Raw genomic sequence first — 12058 nt, forward strand, 5'->3', positions numbered from 1 at the left:
GCCTCCTCCACCTCAGCCACCTTGAAGCTGAGGGGGAGATGGCAGGCGGACCATTTGGGGCAGCACGGAGCCTGCGGGCGCCCAAGCCACCGCCTCACTCCCAGGAGAGATGCATGGCTCGGGCACACTGCAGGCCCTGTGGTGAGTGCCGCCCAGCATTTTGTCACACACACACCCTCAGTGGTGACACCTGGGGTGGACCCGCCCCTACCGCACTCCCCTTCCACCACTCCTGGGGGGCGGGAGACTGAGAACCATGTGGGAAGACTAATGGAATGAAGTGGGTGCAACAGACGAAAAAAGGAAGAAACTCATAGATAGAGAAAGGGCAGCAAGATCCACCTTACTGTCTGGATAGGTCATTTCCTGGTTCACGTTGAGAAGCTGTGTCCACACATTATTATGGCTTGGAAACTTCTTATGGGCTTTTTGTGTGGAAGATAAAACAAACATATCTGAATTTGAAGATTGGGGGGGAATTGGCTTTTCGAAGATATAATGTTTGGAAGTTAATGAGTGAATACTATATGTAGCTGTAGGACAGAGAACTGGAGGTCTTTATATTTCTTTATTCTTCTCCCTCTCTCTCACCTTTTCCTCTTCCTTTCTTCCCCCTTTTTAACTTTATTTCCCCTTTCTTCTTCTTTCTACCTCTGTCCCTTTTAAACATTTATTTTATTTCAGTGTGTTATAAAAATATACTTGGTATTGGGTATGAACTTTTGTATATCTTTGGACAAGTATCAATACATACATTTTGAAATAAAGAAAGAAAGAAAGAAAGAAAGAAAGAAAGAAAGAAAGAAAGAAAGAAGCAGCTCTGTCAACACAAATGACATCTGCCCATAGAAATATTACAGAGGAACCCAAGATTCGAAAGTAGCAAAATCAAGCGAAAAACGTGAACCACAACCGTTGAGAACTGAGTATTCTCAGTGGCCATGGAATATGGACTGACTGACTGGGGGACATATGCAGAAACATGCCGGTATTCCACAGGTGAAACTATTATGTTAAACAGGTAGAAAATGAGGAAATAAGGGGTGGCATTCAACTAAATATTACTCAGTATAAACCCATTGAAATTGCTTGACGTGACTTATGAGTGGAATTCAACAGAGCACTAGGGCTGCATCAACATTTATGTTGGTCTGACTGAACAGCCCCACTCTCATCTCCATGTGGACTGTTCTCCCAACCCTCCAGAGCGGATTTGGGGGAGGCACAGGGGGAGAAAAGAGTGAGGGGAATCCCCATTGCACTAATCGGAGTCCTTGTGCTGGCTTTTGCCCATAGGAGCCAACCCCTAGGGGGTGCAGGGACTTCGGTCCCCTCAATAAAAATAAATATTGAGTCCCCCCCAAAGTTGATGGGCATTGCCATTCAAATGGTGTTTGTGCGCCGTGTCATGTTATCAATTAAGCAGGGCCCCCACAATATTTTGTTCAAGTTGGCACCCCTGCTTTCGCTAGAGGAGCGGGTTACTTGAATCTGGCCCTAAAGCAGGTCTAATCATTTCCATTGGCCTACTCTGAGGGAAAAAACACCACACAAAGTCTTCCTTCTCAGGCCAGAAACAGCTTCAGGGGTTGAGTTCCCCCTGCTATCTAGCTTTGATGCGTGAATCTTTTGCTTTGTGAATGATGTTGCCAAAACAGCATCACCTAAACACAGCTGGGAGGAACCAGCAAACTTGGAGAAACACTAAGGTTTGCAGGAGGAGGAAATAAATAAGGGGTGGAGAAACAAAAAAACAGGCCAAAGGGGACAGAGGAGTGTTCAACAGCCATATAATGCTAACTATATGACACGGGTAGCGCTGTGGTCTAAACCACGGAGCCTAGGGCTTGCCGATCGGCAGTTTGAATCCCCGCTATGGGGTGAGCTCCCGTTGTTCGGTCCCAGCTCCTGCCCACCTAGCAGTTCGAAAGCACATCAAAGTGCAAGTAGATAAATAGGTACTGCTCCGACGGGATGGTAAACAGCATTTCTGTGCGCTGCTCTGGTTCACCAGAAGCGGCTTAGTCCTGTTGGCCACATGATTCGGAAGCTGTCTCCGGACAAACGCCGGCTCCCTCGGCCTATAGAGCGAGATGAGCATGCAACCCCAGAGTCGTCCGCAACTGGACCTAACGGTCAGGGGTACCTTTACCTTTTCAAGGGTTGGGAGTTGATGAAAAGAAGACCAGGTGGGAGAGGGAATGTAAGGACTGGAATCAAAGCAGCAGTACTCCATGCTGCAACAATTTATTGCAGGTCCTACTTGTGATTCTCAATTAGCGGATTTTTTCAGGAACATAGCAAGCTACCTGATACTGAACCAGACCTGTTGCTTCACCTGCCTCAGTACTGACTGACAGCAGCTCCCTAGCGTTTCACAGAATCGTAGAATTGTAGCGTTCAAAGGGACCCCAATGGTCCTCTAGTCCAACACCCTGCAATGCAAGAATCACAACTGAAAAATCCCTGACAGGTGGCCATCCCACCTCAGCAAAACCACCAAGGAAGGACAGTCCACCACCTCCCAAGGGAGATATTCCCAAGCCTGCCTAGAGATTAACCTGGGCCCCCGAGACACAGAAAACAGGTGCTCCCCACCCCAATAGCAATGTCACAGGAGTGATCTAGGATCTCACCATTAGCCACTGACAATCTCGGCCCTTGCCTCTCCTAAATTTGCTCAGTAGACGGGAAAAGGGTTGTCAGTGATAGTTGTGCTTTCAAGATGAGCTGCTGGGTTCAGGGTAGGAGGAAGGAGAGAGAGGAGGGGACTTGATAACACAAGAGTCATTAGTTAGGTACAGTAAGTGTGCCTCCCACTATGCAGACAAGCAACATTTTGACATACGGTAAGCATGTGCTGTCCCTTCTTTTCCTCCCCCCCCCCCCCCCGCTTGAGTGCTTCAATTTGCCAACAGTCAATATAATTAATATCTGCAAAGGAGATGTAGCTGTAGGGTCCCCTCCTCCTGCTCCAGAAAGGTGGGCTTAATCATGAAACCCTCAGCTTCAGTTCCAACTCCTTGATTGAAACCCCCCACAAACTCCTTCCACTTATCCCATGCCGTTAAATTGACAACAATCACAATTTGCAGCGCCTGATGATGTTATGGTCGCTGTGGGAGTGATGGCTCCGAATTTGCTATCTTTGGCATATTGGCATTCTGAACTTATAAATATAACGCAGTTGTTTTTGTTCCGTTTAATGTCAGCGCTTCTTTTTAAAAATTAAAATCTATAATAAGGGTGTGTTTTTGTCAACATGCTTCCAGAGATACGTGCTGGGAGCAGCTGGTGCTGTTTACACCAGATCCCGAGCGGAGTAACATTGACGCATCACTTCAGGTGGTTTTGGGAAGGTACGCATGGCCAAAACCTGATAACTGTGGCTTTAAAGATGAATGGGAACCCTTTACAAAGTATCTGAAGATGCAACAATGTGAACTGGACTCCTTGGCAGCTTTTGAATAAACATTCACAAACTTTTTATTGATAACGATCAGCTAAATAGTTTGAGGATCTATACAACTTTGTAACATGCAGAAAACAGCAGTCTCAGAGAAACCAAAGACTGGAATTGAGGGAAGTGGGGGGTGGGTGGGGGTGTTTTGTGTGGGAGGGTGGGGGGAGGGAGGAAAAATGGGGGGGGGAAAACAAGGATGATATGTTTTTGGATAATATGTCTTGTTTTAATTTTGAATAAAAAAACTTTTAAAAAAACCAAAACAAAACCTGATGTTACCTCAGCAAACGTGCGTTCTCAAGTTGCACATCATTTACTTGGGTCACAGGGATGGTGGAAGCAGTTCTGCTGAATCTTCCTCCATCTAGGGGTGCACCGAGATAATTTTAGACCCAGAGCTTATTGGGGGGGGGGCTTTCATGGTCACTTCAGTCTCTGCTGACCATCATTTGAAGTAAAGCGAACCCTTAACTTTATATTCTCGCCACCACCACCAACATCCCATTCTTTACAACGGCTTCCAAATTCCTGATACGTTACATCGAAATTATTAAAGGCAGTTTGCCAACCCTGATTTAAAAAACAACAACTCGCAGTTTTGCATTTTTATTTCATTTCAGTCACAGCAGCATCACGACTACAGGAACTAAACAGGGTGCACTTTTTCTGCTGTGGTAGTTAAACACATTTACGTAAGAATAACAGCGGCTAACAGATTGAGGTTGAATCCTGACAAGACAGAAGTACTGTTTTTGGGGGACAGGAGGCGGGCAGGTGTGGTGGATTTCCTGGTCCTGAATGGGGTAACTGTGCCCCTGAAGGACCAGGTGCGCAGCCTGGGAGTCATTTTGGACTCACAGCTGTCCATGGAGGCACAGGTCAAATCTGTGTCCAGGGCAGCTGTTTACCAGCTCCATCTGGTACGTAGGCTGAGACCCTATCTGCCCGCAGACTGTCTCGCCAGAGTGGTGCATGCTCTGGTTATCTCCCGCTTGGACTACTGCAATGCGCTCTACGTGGGGCTACCTTTGAAGGTGACTCGGAAACTACAACTAATCCAGAATGCGGCAGCTAGACTGGTGACTGGGAGCAGCCGCCGAGACCATATAACACCGGTCTTGAAAGACCTACATTGGCTCCCAGTACATTTCCGAGCACAATTCAAAGTGTTGGTGCTGACCTTTAAAGCCCTAAACGGCCTCGGTCCAGTATACCTGAAGGAGTGTCTCCACCCCCATCGTTTGGCCCGGACACTGAGGTCCAGCACCGAGGGCCTTCTGGCGGTTTCCTCATTGCGAGAAGCAAAGCTACAGGGAACCAGGCAGAGGGCCTTCTCGGTAGTGGCACCCGCCCTGTGGAACGCCCTTCCAGCAGATGTCAAAGCGATAAACAACTACCTGACATTCAGAAGACATCTTAAGGCAGCCCTGTTCAGGGAAGTTTTTAATCTGTGATATTTTAGTGTATTTTTTGTTTCTATGGAAGCCGACCAGAGTGGCTGGGGAGGCCCAGCCAGATGGGCGGGGTATAAATAATAAATTATTATTATTATTATTATTATTATTATTATTATTATTATTATTATTATTAACACCCATGGCAGTTTTATCAAGAAACGAGTACTGGCATCTCATAGTAATATATATTTTTTAAACCAAACAAAGCACCAGAAATGTGTATTACTTCACTTCCTTCAAAATCTGTTGTCAGTCAAAATCTGTTGTCAGAGTTTAAGGGGTGACCTGCTCATTCTGCTGGGTGAGGTCCCATACACAGTTAATAGAGACATCCTATATCATCATCATCCGTACTATTTATACCCCATCCATCTGACTGGGTTTCCCCAGCCACCCTGGGCTGCTTCCAACATATATAAAAGCATAATAAAACATTAAACATTTTTTTAAAAAACTTCCCTATACAGGGCTGCCTTCAGATGTCTTCTAAGGGTTGTATTATACAGTGATACCTCTGGTTACAAACTTAATTCGTTCCGGAGGTTCGTTCTTAACCTGAAACTGTTCTTAGCCTGAAGCACCACTTTAGCTAATGGGGCCTCCCGCTGCCGCAGCGCCGCTACACACGATTTCTGTTCTCACCCTGAGGTAAAGTTCTTAACCTGCGGTACTATTTATGGGTTAGCAGAGTCTGTAACCTGAAGTGTTTGTAACCCAAGGTGTTTGTATCCCGAGGTACCACTGTATCTCTTTGGCTCGGGGGGAGGGGTGTCATATAACTCCATACCCTCCAATATTTTTCCAATGAAAATAGGGACGTCCTAAGGAACAGCGGGACATTCCGGGATCAAATAAGAAACCAGAACGGTTTCTGTAAATCTGGGACTGTTCCTGGAAAATAGGGACACTTGGAGGATTCGAGGTCCTGAATTTCTGCCCCAAAGTCCTACCCTCTCAGCACTGCGATTTACTTTTCATTCATTAAATTTTTTTTGTGGTGATTGTAAGATAGACCATAACATTAAGTTTCCTGGGTGGCTTGCAGTCCAGGTGAGAGAGAACTCTCCGCCTGAAAACCTGATAACTAGTCCGAGCAGATGCTACTACCATTGCTGGACCAATGGTCCAGTCTGGTCTAATATGGCATCCTATATTACCCTGTGCAATCCAATGAAAGCATGCACTTAGATTTTGCTTCTCTTCCACATGTTATAAACTCACACTAGATGGCTCTTCACATCAAGCAAACATGGCTGTTCTTGATGGGAAGATTGTCTACTCCACCTTGGGGGCGGGGGGGGGGAGGCAGGAAGGTAGAGTGCAAAGTTCATTTGTTTTCATAACTGTTTGAATGTAAATATAACAGAGAGGTTTGGGCCCCACATGCGAAGATCAAACTCTTTACAAGGCTGTAGAATGTGACACTGCCTGCCACCTTCACCCCAAACAATGAATATACAAAACAAAACAAATTCCTTCCAGTAGCACCTTAAAGACCAACTAAGTCAGTTCTTGGTATGAGGTTTCGTGTGCATGCACACTTCTTCAGATACACACTGTGGGTCTTTAAGGTGCTACTGGAAGGAATTTGTTTTGTTTTGACTATGGCAGACCAACACGGCTACCTATCTGTAACTGGAACAATGAATATACAGTGGTACCTTGGTTCTCAAACGCCTTGGTACTCAAACAACTTGGAACCCAAACACTGCAAACCCGGAAGTAAGTGTTCCAGTTTGCAAACTTTTTTTTGGAAGCCGAACATGCTCCGTTTTGAGTGTTACACTTCCGTTTTGAGTGTTACGCCAAGGTCTGTCTGTTTTTGCTTTTTATTTTGCATTTTTGTTTTTGTAGCTGTTTTGTTTTGTTTTTGTGACCGTGTGGAACCCAGTTCAGCTACTGATTGATTGATTGATTGATTGATTGATTGTGTGACTGCAGTACATTGTTTATTGCTTTCATTTTATGGATCAATGGTCTCGTTAGATAGTAAAATTCATGTTAAACTGCTGTTTTAGGGGTTGTTTTTAAAAGTCTGGAATGGATTAATCCATTTTGCATTACTTTCTATGTGAAATAATAATAATAATAATAATAATAATAATAATAATAATAATAATAAATTTTATTTATATCCCGCCCTCCCCAGCCGAAGCCGGGCTCAGGGCGGCTAACAACACTAAAACAGTATAACATTATAAAACATTATAAAAATGAATTAAAATCAAAATTGATGGCAACCATAAACTAAAGTCTTGTAAAGATTGCCAAAGGAGGGAGTCAGGCTGCGCCCTGACCAAAGGCCAGGTGGAACAGCTCTGTCTTGCAGGCCCTGCGGAAAGATGTCAAGTCCTGCAGGGACTTGGTTTTGGAACGCTTTGGTTTTGGAACAGATTTCCAGAACGGATTAAGTTTGAGAACCAAGATGCCACTGTATTATAATGATGGTGATGATGATTTGTTAGTCACTTTTCTTACAGTGTGACCCTGAGAGTCACAGTCTCATGTCTCATGTGTTACCAACTGAGCTGTCCCACAATGTCACCCTTCAAATTAAGGGCCTAGTGCCTAGATAAAGAGAAGTCTTTGCAATACCTAAGCATGTCTGTCAGCTGCCTGGGAAGCGAAAAGTGGTGTGTCTCCATAGGAGCCAAGATGCTCAGACAAGGTTAGGGAACAATCAGAAGAAGTGATCTAACTTCAATATTCTATCCAGGAAGAGGGAACAAGTTAGACCTGTGTGTAAAAAGAAGGGCAGACAGGAGTTTGAATGAGCATGAGAAAGAAAAAGAGATGGGTTTTGGTTTTGTATGGATTTTAGGGTACTGGTTGTCTCTTGGATTATGTGGGGCCTCTGAATACAAATCTGTTCCTAAATTTCAAGCTTTACATAATCAGGTTTTTTTAAAAGAAGATCATGTAAATGTGGTGGGGGTGAACAGACATTACCGTTCTGATATGACAAAAATATATTTCAGCTACACAATTATTTGTCATGTTGTGTTTATAGCACTACTCATAAAAGAATATCATCACTCATATCATATTTGTCATCTTGTGCTTACAAATCTGTGCAAAAATAACCATAATCTGTGTGAAAATTTCATGAGGCCAGGTAACTGCTTTTGTGTCGCTGTACATTAAACGTATTCATATATGCCAAGTAAGAAATCACAATATATTCTCATCTGGAGTTGTTTCTTATGCAAATAGGCTTTATTGCAATATAGATGTTTTAGTTAGATGGTTAGTTTTTAGTTGCCAGTACGCCGGTATATATGCAAATATAAACCTTTATTATTTCTTTTTTTCATAGTTCTTTCTGTTAGAACAATGTTATGAGTCCTCTTAAACATGACATACAGTTTAGGGCCTCAGCATGTCTTAATCCTGTCCTGCCTGCAAATCTGAAATAGCAGCAGTGGGCTTCGGCTGCCCATGGGCTGTGTTTAAGCCGTGCTACTACATAGCTATATCCAACCTGTATATTTATAAATAATCGCAAATATTACAAAGTGGCCTAAGCTTCCAGCAGCTTCCTTCCAAAAAGAAAATGAACAGTCTGCAGCTCTGCAACTACTATCGGAGAAGCGGAGTTGAGCATACATTTTTTATTGTGCTATTGTTGATTTCCTAAAGGGTTAATGTTAAAGTATCTCCATACACACTGCCCAGGCTTGCGCCCTGAGGAAGTCACTTCGGTGCTGCTAACACAGTGGTTTGACTTCACCCCTGAAGGCACACTCCATTGTCTCTCAAGACAGACGGATGCCAATAATAATAAAAAAATTAAAGGCACCTTGTTCAGGGCTTCTTTCATTTCTCAAGCAGACCATTGCTCTTTCAAAAAAAAATGCAACAGTTTCATTTTTTAAAACATATCTGTTGCATTCCAACACTGTATTTTTTTACAAGTACTTTTTACAGGAACACAGCTGGTAGAGCATGAGAATCTCAGGGTTGTGGGTTCAAGCTCCACCTTGGGCAAAAGCTTCCTGCATTGTAGGGGGTTGGACTAGATGACACTCAGTGTCCCTTCCAACTCTACAATTCTGATTCTGAAAATGCAATATCTGAAGCATCCCTCTGCATGTGCTGTTTCTAAGGGCACCCCAACAGCTTTTGCAAATACGGAGATGTATATTTAAATCAGTTTGGGCGGACGGGAAAACGGGTAGACACTAACAGTATATTCCCTGTGTAGTATTTTTGGCCGGAACTGTGACTTTACTGCACTTGTGCCTTGCTTACTGACAGGCTAGCTGACTATTACACATAATTAGCCAGGAGAGAAAGTACAAATCTTTCATCTGCTTCCAACCTCTTGTGTGTGTGTTTACATGCTCTCTGTCTGTTGCAATAGTAGCTCAACTGTGCCCTCATTAATTAGTGACAGCAATTTGTGCCTATCCTCATGTGAGATAAGCAAGCCTATTGCATAGGTAGGAATGGCATGTGATAGCAAGGTTGCAACAAAGGAAACTGTTCAAATGCACACCACCCCCTATGTCCACATGCCTGGCTCTCCCTATTGAGGAGGAGCAGCCCCTAATTTCTGCTATCACCCCTGGAAAATAATAGTTTTTCCCACTTTTTGTTTTCTGAGAGAAACTAGCAATGCGTTTTTTAAAAACTTTATTAGGCAACACAGTTGTACACATGTGTCTGACAGATTTGAGTCCAATCTCTGGGTCAGAAATGGGGAAACACATTGAAATATACTCGGAGTCAAGAGTGGATTTCATGATCTTTATTCAGCTCATAGTGGTGAGGAGGAATGAAAGTTCCCCCAAAATATCTGCTTTATATAGATTATTTACACAATGGGCCCCACGTGATTGGCTAATTATGGGATTCTCCTGTAGGCCAATCAGGTTGCAGATCCACTTCCACCTGGAGCTGAATTGGGTGGCTCCTGCGGACCAATCATACCGCTGCATTGTTCTAGGACCAATCATACTGCTGCATTCTGAATCCTATTGTTCTAGGACCAATCAGACTGCTGTATTTTGGACCCTATTCAACTCAGTACATAACACACATCCTGACTACTGCATAGGCAGACACACTGCCAGGGAGCCAGCCAGCAATAAATCACACAGTGTATATGAAGTTAACTCTTTATTAGCAGAAACAAGGCCCGCTGAGAGGAGTCAGGCCAAATAAGCACAGTGACTCTTCCTGGTAGGTCTTGCTTCTGTGAGAAGAGAGAGGAAGAGATTTAGGCAGCGGTGGGATGGTGGGGATTTTCAGTCTCCAAAACTGTCTAAATCTCTTCTTCCCTCTTCTTCCCTCTTCTGGTCCTGGGAGACCAGTGGGGAGGGGAGCTTGTCTCAGTAGGAGGGGAGGCACTTCCTGGCATCTTCACCAGCTGGACTCATCTCTGCCTCTCCTGCTTCAGCTTCTGTTTCTGGCACAGACTCTCCCAGCTCACTAAGCCCTGTTGCCCCTTCAGCTTCTGACTCCGCCTCTTCCCAGTCTTCTCCCTCTGCCTACTCATTGTCATTCTGCCACCAGTCCCTGGGCTCTTAGCCTTCTTCCCTTGGGGGACCCCCCAGCTGGTGCTTCCCACCATTCCTCCATGTCCAACCAGTCCATGACAGACCTCTGGGGCTTGCTGGCAACAGCAGAGGCCTTTTCAGCTTAGTGCAACCCAGTTTGGCCACACTGGGTTCCACGCTGCATGGGGCACCACAACAATGCTGTAGAATGGAGCGTGAGAGGCAGGAGGCACCAAATTTTTATGTTGCCCAGGGCAGCGCCGAAATTTGAGAGCTCCACTGGCAACAGTGCCAAACCACTGGGTATCACTTTTTTGGGTTACCTCAAGGATGTCTCCTCCCCGCCCCCCAGGTTTGTCTTTGTTAGTATGGGTATTCTGGTGGGGGCAGGAATTATTGTGGGAAGAGCACATATGCTTATCAATAAAATAACGATGTTTAGTTGGGTAGTAAGTCTGCTGAGTTAATTTGCTTAGGACCACACTGCGCATGCTATATATACAGAAGGATCCCTTCTCTTAAACTGTAGGGCACCAGGTACACTGATGATCCCATCCAAATAAATAAATACATGAAAAGTTGGAAGGTGTGAAGTTAGGTATCATAGAATCATAGAGTTGGAAGAGACCACAAGGGCCATCGAGTCCAACCCCCTGCCAAGCAGGAAACACCATCAGAGCACTCCTGACATATGGTTGTCAAGCCTCTGCTTAAAGACCTCCAAAGAAGGAGACTCCACCACACTCCTTGGCAGCAAATTCCACTGTCGAACAGCTCTTACTGTCAGGAAGTTCTTCCTAATGTTTAGATGGATTTTCTTTCTTTCTTTTTTCCTTTTTCTGTCCAGGGTACAAGGTCTACTCCAACAACGGTGCTATTTCTTCTTCAGCGCTCTTTTTCCTTCTCCTTTCATAGGGCATCCTTTCCCGCGCAGCTTTTTCAGCCGTTTCATCTCGTCTTTGAAATATTCATGTTCATCTCTGTAGAGGCCATAGGAGCCAAGTTTTGTCATGAGGTTGTGGTAGGTATTGTGCGGAGGATACCAGCCATAAACTTCCTTCCGCATCGCATAGGGCTGCTCGCTTAACAGTTTGATGACTTTCATGGACGATGTTATCAGCTGGGCGAGCCACTTCTCCAAATATCCACACACTCAAGCGAGCCATCTGTAAAGCGTAGTAGGAAAGATTGGACGACATCTCCAAGCACAAACTGGGCACATGGAATTGCGGGCACCGCCTCACTGTGGGTTAAACTACAAAGCCTACGACTTGCCGATTGGAAGGTCAGCGGTTCAAATCCCCGCAACGGGGTGAGCTCCTGTTGCTCGGTCCCTGCTCCTGCCAACCTAGCAGTTCGAAAGCACGTCAAAGTGCAAGTAGATAAATAGATACCACTCCGGCGGGAAGGTAAACGGCATTTCTGTGTGCTGCTCTGGTTCTCCAGAAGCGGCTTAGTCATGCTGGCCACATGACTCGGAAGCTGTACGCCGGCTCCCTCGGCCAATAAAGCGAGATGAGCGCCGCAACCCCAGAGTTGGCCACAACTGGACCTAATGGTCAGGGGTCCCTTTACCTTTACCTCACTGTCCCAAGCGTGCCTCTGCCTGCAGGATACCTAATGGATTTTCTTTGGGT

At 44.9% G+C, this 12058-nt stretch overlaps 1 pseudogene across 1 annotated transcript; it reads right to left on the minus strand.

The window, feature by feature from the left end:
• Positions 1-11276: 11276 nt before the first annotated feature.
• On the minus strand, positions 11277-11633 carry LOC309349029 (small ribosomal subunit protein mS33 pseudogene; annotated as a pseudogene). Its single transcript has one exon. The product of its transcript is annotated as a small ribosomal subunit protein mS33 pseudogene (transcript).
• Between the last annotated feature and the right edge of the window lie 425 nt (positions 11634-12058).

The sequence above is a fragment of the Podarcis erhardii genome (assembly GCF_964252035.2).
Source record: "Podarcis erhardii genome assembly, chromosome: 1".
Taxonomy (NCBI): Eukaryota; Metazoa; Chordata; class Lepidosauria; order Squamata; family Lacertidae; genus Podarcis; species Podarcis erhardii.